Source organism: Trachypithecus francoisi, unplaced genomic scaffold (genome assembly GCF_009764315.1).
Source record: "Trachypithecus francoisi isolate TF-2019V2 unplaced genomic scaffold, Tfra_2.0 Lachesis_group2, whole genome shotgun sequence".
NCBI lineage: Eukaryota > Metazoa > Chordata > Mammalia > Primates > Cercopithecidae > Trachypithecus > Trachypithecus francoisi.
The window spans coordinates 73,703,317-73,722,230 of NW_022681465.1; the positions used below are offsets into that span (position 1 = coordinate 73,703,317).

General features: G+C 39.7%; 1 protein-coding gene across 3 annotated transcripts in view; it reads right to left on the reverse strand.

Moving 5' to 3' along the window:
- DAB2 (DAB adaptor protein 2) overlaps positions 1-17,637 on the reverse strand; it is a 52,786-nt gene extending 35,149 nt beyond the window's left edge. For all 3 annotated transcript variants that reach the window (XM_033179437.1, XM_033179438.1, XM_033179436.1), the window contains exon 1: positions 17,081-17,637. The gene's annotated coding sequence lies outside the window, so the exon portion shown is untranslated. The remainder of the gene's footprint in view (positions 1-17,080) is intronic.
- Between the last annotated feature and the right edge of the window lie 1,277 nt (positions 17,638-18,914).

Below are 18,914 nucleotides of genomic sequence, written 5' to 3' on the forward strand. Positions count from 1 at the left end.
TTTTATGATATATACCACACCAGGCCGCTTTAAAACAAGGAGGTAATCTTAAACTTCTCCACTTCCAAAAACCAGTGCAAGAAATACTGCCTGATATTTGGTTTCTTCTTTAATAGCCTGGCTAAATTATATAAAATCCCAATGTGGTTTCCCTTTCCAGGCAAAGCCCCACATTTATATAATCCTCAAAGCCATTGCTTGAGTGTTGCTGTACCCTTTCTGCAACTCATGTTTCAAGGATACGCTGTTTAAAGAGTTTGGAGGAAGAAGAATCCAGCTGCCTTGTAAATCTGCACAGAGCAAACTAGGGGGTACACAGTGATTGTATACAGACAGTGGAACTTATTTTTTGTTTCATTTCTGTATAGAGAGCAAAACTATGAAAATACTTCTTACAGTTATGCAGACTCAAAACAAGATCAGTTTAGCTTACCTAATTCTAATATGTTGTCTCTAGGTTCCAGGTGGTATGCCCTTTGTGTTGATGTTCAACCTACCCATAGAGTTGGCATTAACCTTCCATGAGAGACTTGGCACTGGGTCACATTTCCACATCTGGTATGATCTATTTGAGTTGGGCAAGACATCCACAACCAACATTGCAGTTAGGCTTCATCTCCAGGAATACTGGTGGCTTTGCTAATCCCAGTGGCTATGAATAGCTATGTTTGTTTTGATTTGAAACTGCTTACTATTTACTGTTATCTGGTGTGCTCAAAATATTATCATGTAAGAAATGGTTCTTCCATGATTTAGTTAATTTCCTTTAGACAAGACGTGATTGCTTTCAAATTAGATGAAGGAAAAAGGAGTCACTTAAAAATAAAAAGTGACTTGGTATTTATTTGTCAAATTTCAGGTTTACAGAGAACCAGCAACCTGACAACCAGCCATCTCTCCTCTTGACACCAGTGTTCAAGCAGGCTGAAGGTCAGAATCTTGGCAGTTTGTCTCCTAGAATGTGCAGCATTGGATTGTGCTTCCTAAAAGGTCAGGAGAGCGCTTCTACAAGTAAGAATATATTCTTCATTTACTTATTTCTTGGTTACTGGACAAATTAGATAGGTTAATGGATAAGAAACCCCTGGGTAACTTTAGGTTTTTGTATACAAGGGAGAGAGGTGAATCTGTCAAATTGGTGTCTTGCTTTTTGTGATCACATAGTAATACCACATGAGTTGAATTCCAGATCCAAAAGAAGGTCTCCCAATGGTTAGCCTACCTGCTTGAAATTGTGCTTATGATTATTAAAAAAAAAAAAAAAAAAAAAAAAAAAAACTCTAGAAAACTGCTGCAGATTGAGTACAAGATGAACAAAACTGGCAGAAATGCACAAGTATTCTTGAACTAAAGTTCACATCTGTCATTATTCTCTCATCTGTTGGGAAATAGTATTGGAACAAATATGTTTTGTGGGAATAAATAAATGCACTTTTAAACTGAGGGATGTGAAAATTCCAAATGACAGTATTCTAGTTTCTGCTGAATTAAACAGGTTAGCTGTTGCACAATTGGAGCAATTACATTGAACAACAAAGTGTTCTAATGTATTGAAATATCTGTATACAGTTCAGCAACTGCAGAAATAGATGAGCACAGAAAGGTTCAATTATTAATACAATAAAACACCTACCACTTAATATCAGAATTTTGCTTATAAAGTCTGTGAGATAGGTTTTGTTTCACAACTTCTTTATATAAATCCAAGTTTACATACCTAAAATCACATCTGTTAGTATCATGTAAGTAATCACCATTGATTGGTTTATGCTTTCACAAACATGGCTAGACATCTATCTTTGGGATCAGGAAGCACACTCAGCAAGTTTGGAAGCATAATTCAAGGAACCTTGTATCTAGAAGAGATTTCAGAAAAGAACTACTTCTTGGTGACCCCAACCATTAAACATTGTTCCTAATCCAGAGAAGACCTCAGGAATTCAATTTCTATACCACTTTTGACAAGTCATTTAAATGACCTCTACAGATAAGATTAAAATGAATGATAGTGTTTCGGAGAACTAAGACTTCTTAAGAATGAATATATATTAAATAGCTCACACATCTTCTTTCTTGGTTGTAATACTCCAAGAACACAAGGACAGATCTCAAGTTTCACCTTAATCTGTACAGATTTCAGAAAGTTTATTCTAGGATTTATAGAGGGACTTTGAAGACTTTCTAATGTGTATACTCCACTGGATTGTTTTCTTTAGTCATCTCTTTTAGTCATCTCTAATTAATTCAGGTCTAGGGATGGGGAAAAAATAAACTTTGTATGAGTTGCATAAAAACAAGATATCCTGGAAAAGCTACCTGGTTATGTCATTAGGCAACAGTTTCAAAGGCTCAAGTCTCGACTACTCCATTTACATTTTTTAAGATAAGCTCTTGAGATGGTATTAATCATTTTGGTATTAACAAATTTTGAGGATTGTAGAAAAATCTAGTTTTCTTCCCCAAAGGCAACATCGTATTCTTCTTACTTTTGATCTAGACATAATCTGTAAGATTGAAGTAATTAGTATCTTAACTTTATATTAATATGAAGTAATAGCCCATGCAAGATGTTCGTTTCTTATAAACCTTATGCTACTGGCCTGATAAACAACTCCGTTGGGATATTTTAAAAGGCAATGCATTCATTAAACAAATCATCATATCATAGGGCACCAAATACACTGCTACTTCCCTAAGGGCTTAACTTATTTGACATGAAAAATTTATATATTAGGACAATTTAGTTTTTCTGGTTTTCTAAGCTATGAAGACTCATGTATTAGATCTGTGTGTGTATCTTTTAATATGTGTTATTCAGAATCATCTCCAGCTATAGATAGTTTTACAGTGCATCTAGTACTGGCCAACTCTCTATTCCTTCCATGTTAAATGAGTTTGGTTTATGTTAACAGTGAGATTACTATCTAACTACCCTGTTTAAAAAAAAAAAAAAAAATTATATTATTTTCTAGTTTGCAGAGTATTGACTAGAAATTGTATTATTTTTCCTTTTCACTAAAATTTATCATTTACAAACCTGCCTGGCACTCAGTGTCACACATACCGCATTAACGGTCCAAGTTTGACTTTAGGGCAAAAGGTTGGTTTAAAAATCTGACTTACCACTGGGAGACTTTCCCAGAGTAAGCAGATGGGATGAGGGTTCTTTCTCCAGGCCTGTTGAATACACACCAGTCTTTAAGATAACTAATCATGGGGGTACCACTCTGGTTTCTAGTTCTAGCATGAGGTGAACTAATAGGAATGGTTCTTTATCAAATGACACTTAGCTGAGTGTCAGCAGAGACCTCCTGGCCCTTTATGAAATATTCATATTTATATTGAACTAAAAAAAGGTTTCTGGTTAGTCTACCCGGGAATGTCAACATCAATGAGTCATAATAAAGGAAGTTTGCTTGGTTCATAAAAAATGTTAATACTTAAGCAAGATGTTTCGTTAGCTTTTATTTTCTTCCAGAGCATTTCTCTGAACCACTAATGACCTGTTGCAAAACTCTGTACCTATTAGCAATTGCCATTTTAATACTTGAGGGAAATGTGGGATGGACACAAGTGATTAGCTAGGGGCTCCATTTGTAGCCTCTCTGTATGATTCTTATTATGGTCATTAAATAAAAGTAACTTGATTCAGTCCTTGAAGCCTTAGAGGATCCACTCGATGGTAGCATCTGCTATTTTCTAGTCCTCCTATGCAGGCATTTTTAGCATCAGAGAATGCCATTAGATCATTTGTTTCCTTAGCTGAACTCTATAGCCCTATGCAAAGACAAATCTTCTTTGAAAGTCACTATTAAGTTCCTAATCCAATCTTTATTAAAAAGACTCAATATTGCAGACAAGCAAGTTAAGACAAATCCTCCAAAAGTAATGACCAAGCCCTTCCACACTCCATAGAAGCCTTTTAGTATAGCAAACTGTGAAATTAGAAAAATATTTATAGTTGCAGTGTTTTTTTTCAACTAGCAATGTGTTCCTTAATTAACATACTACAGAAGCATATAAACAATTAGTTCCACCAAGTAAAACAGTGAAAGAAACAACACCACCAAGTTTGCATAGTTCCTCTAAAATAAGCAAAGTTCTGCTTTTAGAGTTAATTATCAGAGGTGAGATGTGAATAAAGTTCCCTTCTCCGAGTCTGTCATTCGCTGTTGGAGCTGAGGCGGTTTCCTACCCTAAATGCTATTTTATATTTGCACCTGGGTCCAAAACATTCCCTTAAGGAGAAAAAAAACAAATGTCTTTTGACTCTTAAGAGTATGTCATTTCCCTTATATTGTGCATGGCCAGAGAGATGACGCAAATGGTAGGCCACTAGCTACCCTAGATTTTGCTGTGAAGCCACGATTATGACAAAACTAAAAAAGCCTGCAGACACTAACAGTCTTTTTTCTTGTTGTTGTTTAGAGCACATGGGGGTCTGGTGATTGATCCCAACTCAAAGCCATTACAATTTAGAGACTGGAAACCAAGTTTACCCCTGAATTCCAGTGATCTTTACCAGCAAGTTAATTCATGTAATCAAAACCGCATCCCTACTAAGTGCCAGGCATTCTTCAAGAGCTTGGGATATACCAATGAGCAAAATAAAGATCTGTTCCCTTATAGGGTTTACTATCTAACAGGGAGCAAAACATAAGTGGAGTATAGACTATCAGAAGATGAAAAATGCTCTGGGGAAAAAGGAGAGTAGAGGAAAGTAGATTTGGGAATCCAGGACTGAGAATGTCCTGGACATGTTCCTTAGAAACACAGAATATTAGATTTTTAAAAGTTAAATTTACTGAATGTTTATTATAAACCAGATATGATACTAAGACATTCTCATTTAATCCTGGACATTATCGTCCCTATTTGACAGGAGAGAGGGCTGAAGTGCAGGAGTGGAGCAACAATCTGCAAGTCATACCAGCCTGATACGTATGCTTTAATGTCTTTGCTTTACAACAAAAGAGATAATTAAGTTAGTTCTTCAAAGACTGGGGCAACGTGCACAGTCAGAAAGTACTTTCGGGAAAGATGAACTAATAGCAATGAGTAAAAGATATTCATGTCTGCTTGGCTATAATATAGGGCCTGTGGATTATACCGGGGAAAGGTGAAAAGGTAGGTCAAGCCGGATCAGGGTGGGCAGTAGCACTCTGTTTTGTCTGGATGGGACTGGGAGGACTTTCAGGTTTTGAGTGATGGTGTGGAGGTTGGGGTGGTGACAAATCCGAGTACAGGGACACAGCATCAAAGAGTCAGAGAGCTCTGCAGTATGACCGTTGCATGGACTTGCCTTTTGGAGTGATTCAACATTGCCGGTTTCTTTCAAATATCTGGCTAATCTTCTGGAAACAAAGGCTTTTAATTGAAAGGTTAAGGACTAACAATCTCAAACATTAGATTCAAGGTTATCCCATCTTGCCAAGCTCTGATGCTTAGTGACCCTCAAACTTCAAATAAATATAATGTCTTAAAGGTGGCTTTTTAAAAAGTCAAAGGCCATTATGTCTTACACCCTACATTCTAAGATGATTTCATCATATAAAAGAGCTCCCCTAATGTCTGCTTTATAGAAATGTATATGAAGTTAAATGAGATTTTAAAATGTGAGCTCCTTAAAAACAAAAAAAGAGCATCTTTTGTAAATGGCAGCTATTAACTAAGATAGTCATGTATTTATAATCTCTTGTTTGAAGCAGAATATATTAATATGATATTTTCCCGATGTATATATGTTTTTCCATAAAAGTGTTGAAAATCTGGAAAGACCAGTGCCAAGAAAATGCTCACTAAGAAGGGTAGTAGGAAGGAAAAAGACAGATTTCTGTTTCTTATACATTTAGAATAAGTGACATTGGGGTGATGTGCTTTTCTGTATTTTAAAAATTAAATTCCTTAAAGATGCACTAATTTGGTAGACAGCCAAGTTTAAAATGTAAGCATAAGTCTGTAGTCTAACTTGGGCTAAAGACAGAATCACGAAGATGTTCTAGGGTTCAGTCACTTTCAATTAAACTCAAAAGTGAAGGGAAACGACACAGAGAACATGAGCGTATCTGAAATCACATAGAACGCTGCCCATAGTCAGCTGTCAACACTTTCATCTTAGGCATCATTAAATGATACCTAACCAGAGTTGTTGCGGAAGGCTCCTGACATATTAAAAATTCAACCATAAGTTTTCAGTCAAATGACAAGTAGAAGTCAAAAAACTCTTATGCTAGGATTTTGAAAGTTGGTCAGTGGATGGCTTATAGTTGGTTTCCAGCCTGGAGTTCTTGGAAATGCTGGGGTCTGTGCAGACAATAACGAGTTTGTGACCTAATTTTAGCATTTTAAAGAGTCTAATGGATATCTTAATTCACAATACAGCTGCACAAGGAAATAAAAAACATAACAAAACAAGTTTCTTTGATTTGGGCGGAAATTGTGTTCAGTCAAAACAATAGCCTTAATTATCCAGTGCTAAGCCAAAGGTCTCATCTATTTTCTCAAATTTTATTAGTAATTTTATAAACAATTTGGTGGACACTTTTAAAAGGAGCAACAGAAGGAGAATAAGAAGTTGTTTGTGGATGAAATATCAAGCTGAAATCTATTCACCACAATTCTTATTAGCCAGGTGATTACATCCATCAGGTCAGACAGATATATGAGCAACAATGAATACTCCATTGGTAGAAGTTAAACTAGCAACTTGGAAAGACCACACCATCTGGAGAATTTCAGTAACAGCTTGTCCGCCTTCCTTAGGCCCTGAGCAGATATAAACTAGAAGAACATATGGATATTGCTCATTATAAATAACCTTAAAGTTAAAAAAAAGGTGAGAGGGGGAGCTCAGAACTGTTTTACTTATACCAACAGATGATAAGACAGGCTAAAGTTTTTCATTTTGCTCACTCTATAATAAATTGCAATTGATGTTGTAAATGAAAGTGGCTTGAGTTAGTCACTCACCTGGCCATCTGGTTATTGTTTATTAAACACCTACTGTGTGCCAAGTACTGCATTATCCTATGTATACAGTGACAAAATAGACATGGTCTCTACTCTCAAGGGGCTTAAAGGATAGGTGGGGAGAAAGAACAAGCAGGTCACAGTTACAACTGATGCTATGTGTTTTGGAGGAATTGTTTCTGATTAGGGTAGAAAGCTTCATTGCTATTAACAATACTTCATAACAGGAAGAAAAAGTAGTATTACTTAAAGGAATTATATATAAATTGCTGCATTGATATCAATTATGGAAAGATGCAAATGTTGTCTGAAAGGTTAATAACCCTCTTCAACAGTTTTTTAAATTATTACATGAATTGAGGGGATAGTTACATTTAATATTTGTGAGTCTCCTATAACCACATTACAATCTGAAGGAGCATCTGTATGGCAGTGCCAGAAGGGAGCAATTCTGTTATACCTGAGAGTATTGAAGAAGATCAGTGATGTTTCCTTCAGCGTTGTCATAAAATCCAAAGTTCTGAATCAACACTGTCTTCATAAACACCAGAAGGAAACACTACTCTCATTTGGCGTTCAGTCTGGCAATCACTTAAGAAGTACAAGCAATTCAGGGAACTTCTGTATTCTAGAACCAGACATGTTCTGTGGCACTTTTAATTACCAGATTTTCTAAGAATACAAGAGTGTCACTTTCAGATCAGGCCAAATATTAAATCTCAGATTTCAGTGAAACAATCTTATGAAAATGTAACCAGTGGTCCCTACAGCTGGCTTTGGTTATTTAAAGAGCACTACCAGGTTACAAGAGCATTATCAAGGGGCTACCAGATAGCGCTTGGTCAATGTCAGTCTTCAGGGAAATGGACTTCATGATCACTACAAGTAGTGAGCCCTCCACAAATGTTAGCTGCATGAAGTGTAAGAGTCCAGATCCTAATACAGAACATGGTTGTGCCCACCATTTCTAGGAAACAGTTCTTGTGCAGAAAACGGAACAACTGCATCACTATACACTAAGTGGGAACAGCATTACAGAATGTACGTTGTGTGCAGATACACCTAAAAGATCCACAACAGGACTGTCTGCAGCTTACAATGAAGCTAAGATTTTATCCTAAACTGTTCATGTTTAATGAATGCGTCAAACCTCTGAAACTCTACTTTTCATAATTACCCTTTATTTTCATACCTCTCCTCCCTCCGTATCATACTTTTTTTTTTTACTGAGTTCCAGCATTTCTTCCTAGCCTTGCCTCACCGCCGCCCTGAGTTCCTCCTCCCTAAAAAGCTATGCCGCGTTGTATCATACATGTCCCTCATGATTAGCAGACTTATATTACGGTGTTCGTTGATCTTTTCTACATACATGGCATAGGTACTCCTTCATTTTTAAAACACTTGAAGTAAAAAACAAACAAACAACTCTTTATGGGATGAGCTCTGTCTTCCATTTTCTCCAAAGGGCTTCAGTGAGAGTCTAAGATGTGTAAGAGACTCTGGTTGTAACTGATCTCCCTTTATGGCGAAATTTTTGTAGGAGAATTTACTAGCCTTCTAGTTTTCCTGATTTTGTATTAATCAGGGATCAGTGTTCAATTCCTCCATTCACATTCAAGTTGAGATTTAAAGCCCTTCTAATCAGGCTGCAGACTATACATATACGTGGCCAACTGCTCTCTGAAAAGGCCGTTGTCTTCCGTTTCCCCTGAACAGACACACAGACACACCAGACTTTCTTATGTGGCCTGCTAGCCTCTAATATATACTGCCTTCACCTTCTGGAATTTCATGAAAACCTTCATTCCAAGGCCACTCAAGATGTGTGGTCTCAGGGAAGTCTTCACCAGCCTCCCACCAACCATTTGCCCACATTTGCCATGACCTGTCATTGCCCTCTGATTCATGTAGAGCTCTTCCCTCAATTCAATAAAGCTTTTGGGATCCGAAAATTATTTGCCCTACTCTTCTAGGCTCGACGCAGTCTTTTAATGAGCAGTGCACTTAAAACATTAGGGGTAATGAATATTTCTCTTTGCACCTTAATCTTAGGTTAGGCAACCCTTTTCTCTACTTTGATGATTTTTAAAGAAATATAGGCTTTTCTTCAACTACTAAGCAATCTCCACTCAAACGCATTCTGCCAATAGAGTCAAGTTAAGTTATCCTAATCAGCATTTGATTTTCCTGCTTTAATGACAAGATCTGCTTGGCAAACACCACATGTTCTCACTCATAAGTGAGAGTTGAACAATGAGAACACATGAACACAGGGAGGGGAACATCACACACCCACGCCTGCCAGGGGTTAGGGGGCTAGGGGAGGGATGGCATTAGAAGAAATACCTAATGTTCGTGATAGGTTGATGGGTGCAGCAAACCACCATGGCACATGTATACCTATGTAACAAAACTGCACGTTCTGCCCACGTACCCCAGAACCTAAAGTATAATAGCAATAATTTAAAAAGATCAAAATTCTTATCCTGACATCCATGGCTCAGTACAATTCATCGCTACTTTTCAAACTCAAACACTTCTCAGCCCTATGCCACCTGTACTGTCTCTTGGCCAAACTGGCCAGTCAGAGTTCTTTAGGCATACCCTAAGTTCATCCAACTACATGATTTGCATATGTGCTGCTGCCTAAAATGCATTTTCTCTTCTTACCTTTGCTTATTTGACTTCCACTGTTCCTTTAAAAGCCAAATCCATTAACACACCAATGGCCTTTTTCTCCCTCTGGACCTGCACAACACTCTGTACCACTTAATTATAATAAAATCGTATGTTAGTTGAGTAGTTACTATTTTCTCTGTCTTATAGGCAGCTCTCATCATCTATGTGTCCCCCTAAAGTAAATATTTGCATCCAACTTTCAATTACTATCAACTTTTAGTCATTGGGGACTTTAGACCAGTTAGACAAACCAGAAATCACAAAAAACAAGTTTTCAGGCAGTTAAGCAAGCATCTCTGCATCAAGCTATCCTTTAGAAGATAGCGTGGACATGAAATATAACTATCTATCATTTCAATTCTAGTACATGTATGCTTTCTGAAAAGCCTCAGCTATAGTTGAACCTTAGCCCAGGCAGAAATCAGTATTAACCCTCCTTACTAGCAACCAACTATTGATGGAAAAGCCTGTTCTATCAGCACATACTTGTTTTCTGCTTCAAAAATGAATTGCATTTAAGTCGTTTAATTTTAGAGGTAAAGGGGGCAGGAAGCAACACAAAACAAAATCAAGTAACAACAATAACAACAAAACCCAATGCTGATATAATTAAAGCACAGCTGACACTTCCCTTTAAAGGATGGATATTTGAGCACCTACTGTGTGTAGCCACTGCAACTTCTGATCTTCTGACTCAGAGGTCAATTGTATGTTTCCCTAGTAGATTCACATTTTGTCCCAAAGCCAAACTGGTTGAGCATTCTTCGTATGATTATGTCAGCCCTCTGACATATGTTCAAACACACTTGGTTTATTTCTGTTGCACTAAATGGTAACAAAAAGCACTTTAGCATCTGAATTACATATCACTGAAGACTAGACCAGGTCTTGGCTCCCTAATAGGACACTTAAAATATAAAAAAATAAGTGAGATCATTTGGATGCAATGTTCAGAACAGAGAGGGCAGCTGTCTTCAATATGGACACAATTAGGGATGAAGTTATTCACTTTCCAGCTCTTTGGGTATGGATTAACGATAGACCTTAACAGGACTTAACTGCTCTGCTCAGAGGAGGTTTAAGTGGTACCTTAAAGTTAACATCTGTGCACCTCTACTGATTTATGAAGCATTGCCGCATTCTCCTCCTTGATTATTCACATTCAATAGTTTAAAGATATATAGGAAAGACAGTCTTCTAATTTTCAGTCTGAATGTGTGGATCTCTAGAATTTAGCTTGCCTGATACTCAAAAACAATGAGAACAAGACCATTTAAAAAATATCAGCTTAGTTATTGCATTGAGAATTGTATTTCTAGGACAGGTACATTTCAGAAGCAACTGCAGGAGTTCTGAGGAGTTTTTAATTTTAAAATCGAGGCAACTCATTTCCTTATGGAGAAATGAAGCTCAGGCCTTACACAGTTTGTCTTACATGGCAAAGCAAGACTGTGGGCACAGTAATTTGCAGCTTAGAACCCAAGCTCTTAACCATGAATCTGTGTTGGCTTTTCAAAACCAGAGTTCCAATTATATACTTGTACATTACACCCTTGTATTTTTCAGTTTGAGATGTGATCTCTGTTTAACATCAGGCATTCTTAGGACGGTTTTTGCAAGGTAAGTGACACAACTAAGGGCCAGAGACATTGAATAGCATGCCCAAGAAATGGCAGCACTGCCATTCCCATGCATGTCTGTTTAACTCTCTATCCTGTCCTCGGTCACACATGAGGAAGACATTTGTTTTGATTTCTGCTCACTGTGAGTTTTTCCATTGCTAACCTAGCATCAGACTTCACATAGTAGGTAATTGCTAAGCACTCAGATAAACGCCAAGATGCAAATCATAAAGATTCATAATTGAATCCTGGCTCTACCACTTACTGATAACACCTTGGGCAAGATACTCATCATATTGGAGCCAAGAAATAGAGATATCTTTTCTATTTCAGGTTACTTAAAGTGAAAGTCGAATGGCAGAAAGGAGCAGTGCTTCATTAGCCATTAAACTTTACAAACACTAAATGAAGTAGCTTCATTTATGGAGAGGCCTTCATCTGCACTTCTAGACATGGCATAAAAACCAAATACAGAGTTTTATAGGTTAGAGACAACCATCTGGTTCAAGGGTAATGATCTAGTTTACTGGAATCTTTTTTATAAGAGGTAACTGGGACAGTCTCCTAATAAATGGAGATTAATTATACTCTAAAAACCCCAGCAGAGGGGAAAGGATTTCGAAGTGGGGTGATAATATCAATCCAAAAGTATATTGGATTTCCTAGGATCAAGAAAGCCACACTTCATATATGGGAAAAATGTCCAAAGCCCATGCTTTTTAATCTTTCTGCATCCTAAGGTTCAGTTAAACAGCACTGTGTTTAAATGTTTTTTCTTTATTGTCTCCAAGACTGAAGGAATTCAAATACTTTGTTATGATTTCCACCGAACAGCTGAATCCTAAAACCACTGAATTATGAAAGTTACTCTTAGATCACGTGATGGAGAACTCGTTTAGATACAGGTGGATGGGCCCTGCTGCCAGAATTTAGTTCAGGAGACCTGGGGCGGGGACTGAGAGTTTGCAGTTCTGACAGGTCCCCAGCTGATGTTGATGCTGCTGGTTTGGGAATCAACTCTGAGAACTATTGTCTTAGATGAGTTCTCTCAAGCTGTGAAATACACATCAAGCTAAATGTCCAATTTTGAAAGACTGAATTAATTTGTCAAATGCAAACTTGTAGTATGGCAGCTCATTTTTCACATAAAGATCAAAGTCTTTTTGGGAGTAACATTTAGCATCATACTGCTAGATAGAAATAGGGTAGTTTTTTACCAAGAGACAACATTAAACCATATTTCCCTCATCCAAATTTCTTCTAGGTTGAACGGGGCTTCAAATCCAGCATTCTAGGATTGTTACTTCCTATTTACCTGCTCTCTTTACTCTATGGTTACCTGAAAATCTAAGTGACAGGCCTCATACATTCTGTTTACCTTCAACTTAACACTCACTCAGCCTGCCCCATTCACTTAGAATTTTTATCCGTTGAACTTAGTTAAAAATCACTTGCCCCTAGCTAGCTAGTACAAATGTAGTAGGGAAAACTTGCCAGGCTGCTTCTGTATTGTGGTAGTAACTTTTAGGTTCCAGAAATTTCATAAGCTTTTACATTTTGCTATCTAGATGATGCAAGAATTAGGAAGGTTAGAAAATTAAGTACTGGGATTAAAATAAGTTTGGAGGGGGTGACGTAAGTAGAGAGGAGATTTTACTTCACTTAGTAACTTCCATTTTTAGGCCAGGAAGCAATTTGTTCAGATTCTACTTACCCTAGAGAGGCAGGCTGCTTCCTTCCAGGGTAGAAGGATGCGAGAAGGGGAGTAACCATGGCAACCTGCCCAGCTATGTGGGCAAGGATAGTATGGGGCCTGCACACACTCGGAAGAATTTTTATTTCTAGCCTAGTCATTCAGTTTAGTCCGGGTGGTCCCTCCTTTCCCACTTCCTTCTGTGATAATGCTGACTTCAGGGGGAAGGATTGCTCCTTCTCTGTCGGGAGTCTGAGAGGGTATGCGGAGGACTTAACTGAGACCAGCGAGGTCAGCCTGACCAAACCAAAGTACAGGCTTCCAGGACGAGTACAAAGAGTAACTCCCTGTCTGTTCTAGTGTGAGCACAAGCAAACACACTGGCTTTATTAAAATCAAGTGCTTGAATAATTAACCTTTTTCAGGTAGGTGAGGGGTATTTAATTTTCATGAAGAAATTTTCCATTTGCTTTCAGTTTTCAAAAAGACACTTAATTCAGTTGTTCAGGGGGGAGCAGTAACAAACAAACAAAACCTTCAAAATCAGATGGAAAAAAGTATTCCAAGTATATTAGATTAACTGTGTTCCCAGCAATCCTGAGGTATTATTATTGTCCCCAGATAAGCAAGCTGAAGTACAGAGAGGTTATGGAATGTGCCCAGAGCCATGTAACCTGCAACCCTGTAGCTAGGATTTGAACCCAGGCAATGGTACTTCAGAAGGGAGTTCTCAACTACTGTCCAATTATGCCCTGCCGGAGGCAGCTAGTGTTGAATGTTAGCCTTCTGTGTCCATACCAGGCATCATTTGTTCCCTTAATCAGGAATCTGCTTGTTTTTTGTCTTTAGGTAAAAACCAAGGAGTCTGCTTTCCTTCTGATTTCCACCAGTTAATCCAGTCAGGATATGTTGACATCATGAGTTGGGTCTCCTTTAAAGACACATAGCTGATGTTAAATCTGATTCATCTGGCCGGGTTTGGTGGCTCATGCCTGTAATTCCAACACTTTGGGAGGCTGAGATGGGTGGATCACTTGAGGTCAGGAGTTCGAGACCAGCCTGGCCAACATGGTGAAATTCCATCTCTACTATCAAAAAGAAAAAACAAACAAACAAATTAGCCAGGCATGGTGGCCAGTACCTCTAATCCCAACTACTCAGGAGGCTGAGGTCAGAGAATCTCTTGAACCCAGGAGGCAGAGGCTTCAGTGGGCCAAGATCACACCACTGTACTCCAGCATGGGCAACAGAGGCAGACCCTGTCTCAAACAAAACAAACCAAAGCAAAAATCTGTTTCATCTAAATATGATTTTGGCCAACCTTTGTGCAATTCAGCAGCACAGCTTCAACTTTAGAATTACATAGCAGTGCCAGGGACAATTTTAAAATACCACATCCTGTTACTCAGGTGTTTCATATTGCTAATCTGGTTCCCATTCTGGTTCTGTCTAAAGGGTAAAAAATCTTATGTGTCTGGTTAGTTACCTAAACCTTCCTAGCCAGTAAGCTTTCGAGTCTGTCCAGCTGGGGAGGTATGTTCTGATGAGCATTAGGACAACTTCAAATCCCAGGAGGGCTAACTCTCAGCAGCATTCCCAAGCATTTCAGCATCTTGGCTTTGTCTTTAAGGAGAACAATAATTAAATCCTCAGGCTAAGAGAATGAGGAAGAGAAATACGCAGCGCCTTCAAAATTATCCAGGTGAAATATCAGTGGAAGCAAACTTAGGTTTATGGACATATGAAGGTAGAGTTAGAAATGAAGCAGCATAAGAGCCCATGTCACAGCAAAGCTTCCTGCTTGGTCAGGAGTACTCAGCAAGGAAGATATCTTCTTGCTCCTTTAACCTTCAGATAATCGAGGACTGGTTGAGCAGGCCAGTAAATATCATTCCCAAACAGCTGGTCAGCAGCTGCTAGAGGTCCCTGTTCTACCTTCATGCCAACAAGTGCCTTAAAAGCAGTACCCTTCAGCCCAAACAAGGCGACTGAAATTCACTCAACCTTTGGAGAAAGACAACAAACAGGCCTAATGCACAGGAATTTGGACTTTCAGTTTAATCTAAAACTATAAAAGTCTTCAGTAGAAATGCAAACTCTGGATTTTGCCCTTCACAAATTAGACAAGGTTTTTAACAAGTGCTTTCTTCCCTCACTTACATCCTCAGGTAAAGATCAACCATCAAGATCAAAGATCCTCAGAATGGCAAGTACATGTGTGTATGGGCTCAAAGTTGGAAGACATTCCTCTACCATCTACTTATTCTGGTTATACGTTAAAGCATAGGAGGGTATAGCTGAAAAAGAACTAGTTTCTAGGTCAGTCATTTGGATAAGAAGGGATCCATCGAGCTGGGAGTGGGAAAAGAAGGGGGAAGTTATTCACCAGCAACAGCAAAAAGAATTTAGTTGGCCTTAGGAGGAAATTGATTAAGGATTTGGAAAAAGTGGTCTGTCCCAGAAACACACATTGGCAAAGACCACCAGGTCTTCTTCATGCTTTCTCTAGGAGACTTTCCCATTGTACTCTCCTTGTTGTCTTAAGTGTGGCATTATTTCCACATGTCCAGCACTCCACCAAAAAGGTCCTTTTCTAAAGATTTCAAAGGGCTCAAGCCTCGAATACTCCTGAATTCTCAAGGCAATAAACTTTCTTAGAGTGTCACTGAGAGCCATCTCCCTTCCGAGAGGGGAGACACAGAACCTGGAGTGGGTGGGGCACCTGGCCCAGAGAAAAGCAGCCTCCCAAAGTCTGGTTGCTGGGGTAAGAAGCATGGTGACAATCCATTTGGTAGCTGCAGGCTCCCTCCTCCCCAGCTAGTTCTTCCCTCTCCAACAGCCAGTAGGTGCATTTGTGTGAGAAGCCAACCTCAAGATTGTAAGGACAATCAAGTATACATCACATCAAAGCCATTCCAAGAGGCTTATCAGACATCTCAAAGGCATTTTTTGTAGTTGCCTTCTTTCCACTCCCATTACTTCTGTTTGCATTAGTCATATCTTACCTCCTTCTCCCCTATGCCCCTGCTTTGCCTGACTAAGGCCAGAAATTTTTTCATTGTCACTTTATAGAGCAATAGCAACATTTACTATTCGTGAAGTCGCCCCTCCATAATTTTTAAGTCTTTCCATGTGTCTGGAAGCTTGTTTCTGCTCTTCTCAGTTTACAGAGTGGCTCTCTTCCTTCCAAACAAAAACTAAAAAGAAAGGGGAAAAGGTGGGGGGTGGCTGGGGTGGAGATAACATCCAGATTCCTTAAGTGTTTTTAATCCAGTTAAATTTCCCTTTGGACTCAAACAGCTCCCCTGCTGAAACTGACTGCGGACCTGAATTCCAGGCTCAGAATTAAGTCAAGAGGGAAAGACGGCAGAAACAAATAACAGAGTCAGCTCTATGCTATGAAAACCAGTCAGCTCTATGCTATGAAAACCGCTATGTTGACTGAGGCTCCATGGTTTTAACCCATTCATTCCCCACCCCCCCTTTTTTTTAGAATTCTTACTTAATCTTTTTAACCGGCTTACAACAGGCAGACAAGCACCATATAAACCCTGCTCCGTGCTCCGGGGGATATAAAACAAGTTTCTTAAGTCCCTAGGGTAGATACTTCCTTGGGAATGCCGGTGTAAGACAAAGTTCACATTTTAATGCCATATGTTGCCAGTCACCAGGAAAAAGCTTCTTGTGGGCGCAAGCCAGGTCCCCAGCCTTTGTCACACAGCAAAAATAAACACCCTTCGAGGAGTTAATTAGGCGGCCAGCAGCCACCTCAGTGTCCTAGGAGGGCTGCCAGCAGACCTTTCACATACACACACACACACACACACACACACACACACGACACAAAAGGAGGCGTTTGTTAAATGTCACAAGCTGGGCATCTGGAGTCGGATTCAAAAGGTAAATACATTCCGTGGAAGCATTCCTCAGATGTCAGGCCACAAAACTGCTGGTTTCCCCAAGCACACGCTCTCATTTCTAAGATTCCCCACAGCCTAAGGTCTGTACCCAAAGACGAGTAGCGGGGGACGAGAGAGCGGGAGCAAAGGAGAGAAGGAGATCTTAAAAAAAAAAAAAAAATGGAGCCAGAGGGAAGAAGGGTTTCGAAGCTACTCACCGGCTAGCTATTGCCTCCGCGAAGCGAGCATGACTTCTCCGCGCCCGGAGCCTCCAGGCTGCAGCGCAGCGGATGCGGCGGGCCTCGCTTAAATAGCCGCCGGCCGGGAGCTTCGGGGCCGCGCGGCCACTCCCGGCGAGAGATATGGTTCTAATCAGATGCTGGAAGCTGAGGACTCCCCAGGAATGTGCCAGGATGTTTTTGCTGCCTGGGCTTGGTAACTCCCCTTCAACGTGTCTGCAGAGTCTTTCAAACTTAACTGTTTATTAACTCGCGCTGCAGTGGCATAGAGGACCCGGCTCCCCTGGGCTCCGCGAGCCCCACCAGCTGGGGGCGATCGCAGGGACCCAGCGACGGGAGGGGAAATGTGTTCGGGACGAAGTCAAAAGTCCCAGACCGACGCGGGCGGGGGGCGGGTGCAAATAAGGACAGGAAAGGGAAGCTCTGGAGGAAAGGGGTGGGATCCACCGAGCTTCGTTTCACAGATCCGCTCCCTGGATTGCCACTGCGAGTGATGTGGCACACGGAGTCATCCTAACCAACCCGTTGGGGCCCTTTGAACAAAGGGCTGCCTTTACTCCTGACTTTCCTGACAAGGGACAACGGATCCTGCGCAGATCTGCAGTTTCTAAAGTTGATCGCGCGATTGGATTTGCCCCCATTAGAAGAAATTAGCGTCTCCCTCACTACAGATGCAAATGCGCTTAAATTAGTGGGAAATCTATGTGTGCATATGTAAAACATACTGTATTTACATATGAAATATAATCATGTATATGTGGATATAAAAATAACATTCTCTCTATGAAATCGATATGAGCAAAATATGTTCACGTCTATGTAGCCTATTAAGTAAGTTATAATTGTGATACAATCAGAGATTCTATATAGGCTTCCCTTACAGTGTACATACACCCATATGTAGACACATAACATGACTTTATCTGCATGAATTTCCATAACACTTCCTGTACCTCTAGGAAAAACACGAACTGCAAGAAATAAAATATTTAAAAATGTTAATGTAGAGTGCTGAGCGGTAGAAGGTACTCCGCAGCAAATCTTAATGAGTGTTAACAAGCTGAGAATTCATTTTCTCCTTATTTTAAAATCAAGAACTATTGTAAAACATCCACAGAAGCTCTGCTGCTTTTTGGAGAATTCTGAAATTACTCTGGGGAAAGATGTGTCTCTTTTCCCTTTAAAAAAAAAATTCATTGTTTAAAGTCAGAGGCAGCAGGTAGTAAATGTGAAAATGCTAAATTGTATCTCGGATGGCAGGGGGTTATTGATTTTATCAAGTAAGCAACACAGTGGATTTGCATTTTACCTCTGGAAACTGAGGATTCAAATAGGGCTCGTGGGACACCAAGGATATATTTTGTGGTCCGTGCCTAGCCTCGACTGCAAAGCCACTGTGTAATTTGGGGTAGCTCAATGTGAGTGGCAATGTCTGCTCTCAAGTAGGTCAGGCTTGAAACAAGCAGTGTTCGGGGAGACTGAGGGGTGCAGAGCAGCACAGCTGGCCCGGAATTCTACCTCCCCAAACTCTACTATTTCTCATCCCCTGACACACCTAGGGGTGCAGAGGCAGGGAGGGCCATGCTGGCAGTTTTCAATATTCCTCAGAGGTAATTTACTATTAAAAAAATGACTGTTATGAATGACAGGAAGTATACAAATTTTAGTCCTAGGATAGTATTCTATTTATAACATTTATGCAGAGAAATTTAATTCTAGTACATTGTAGAACACAAGACTTTGTTTCTAAAATCTAGAAGTCCAGTTTCACTCTATTGGCTAGGTAGTTGGGAAAAGGGCTGCTGATTTCAGG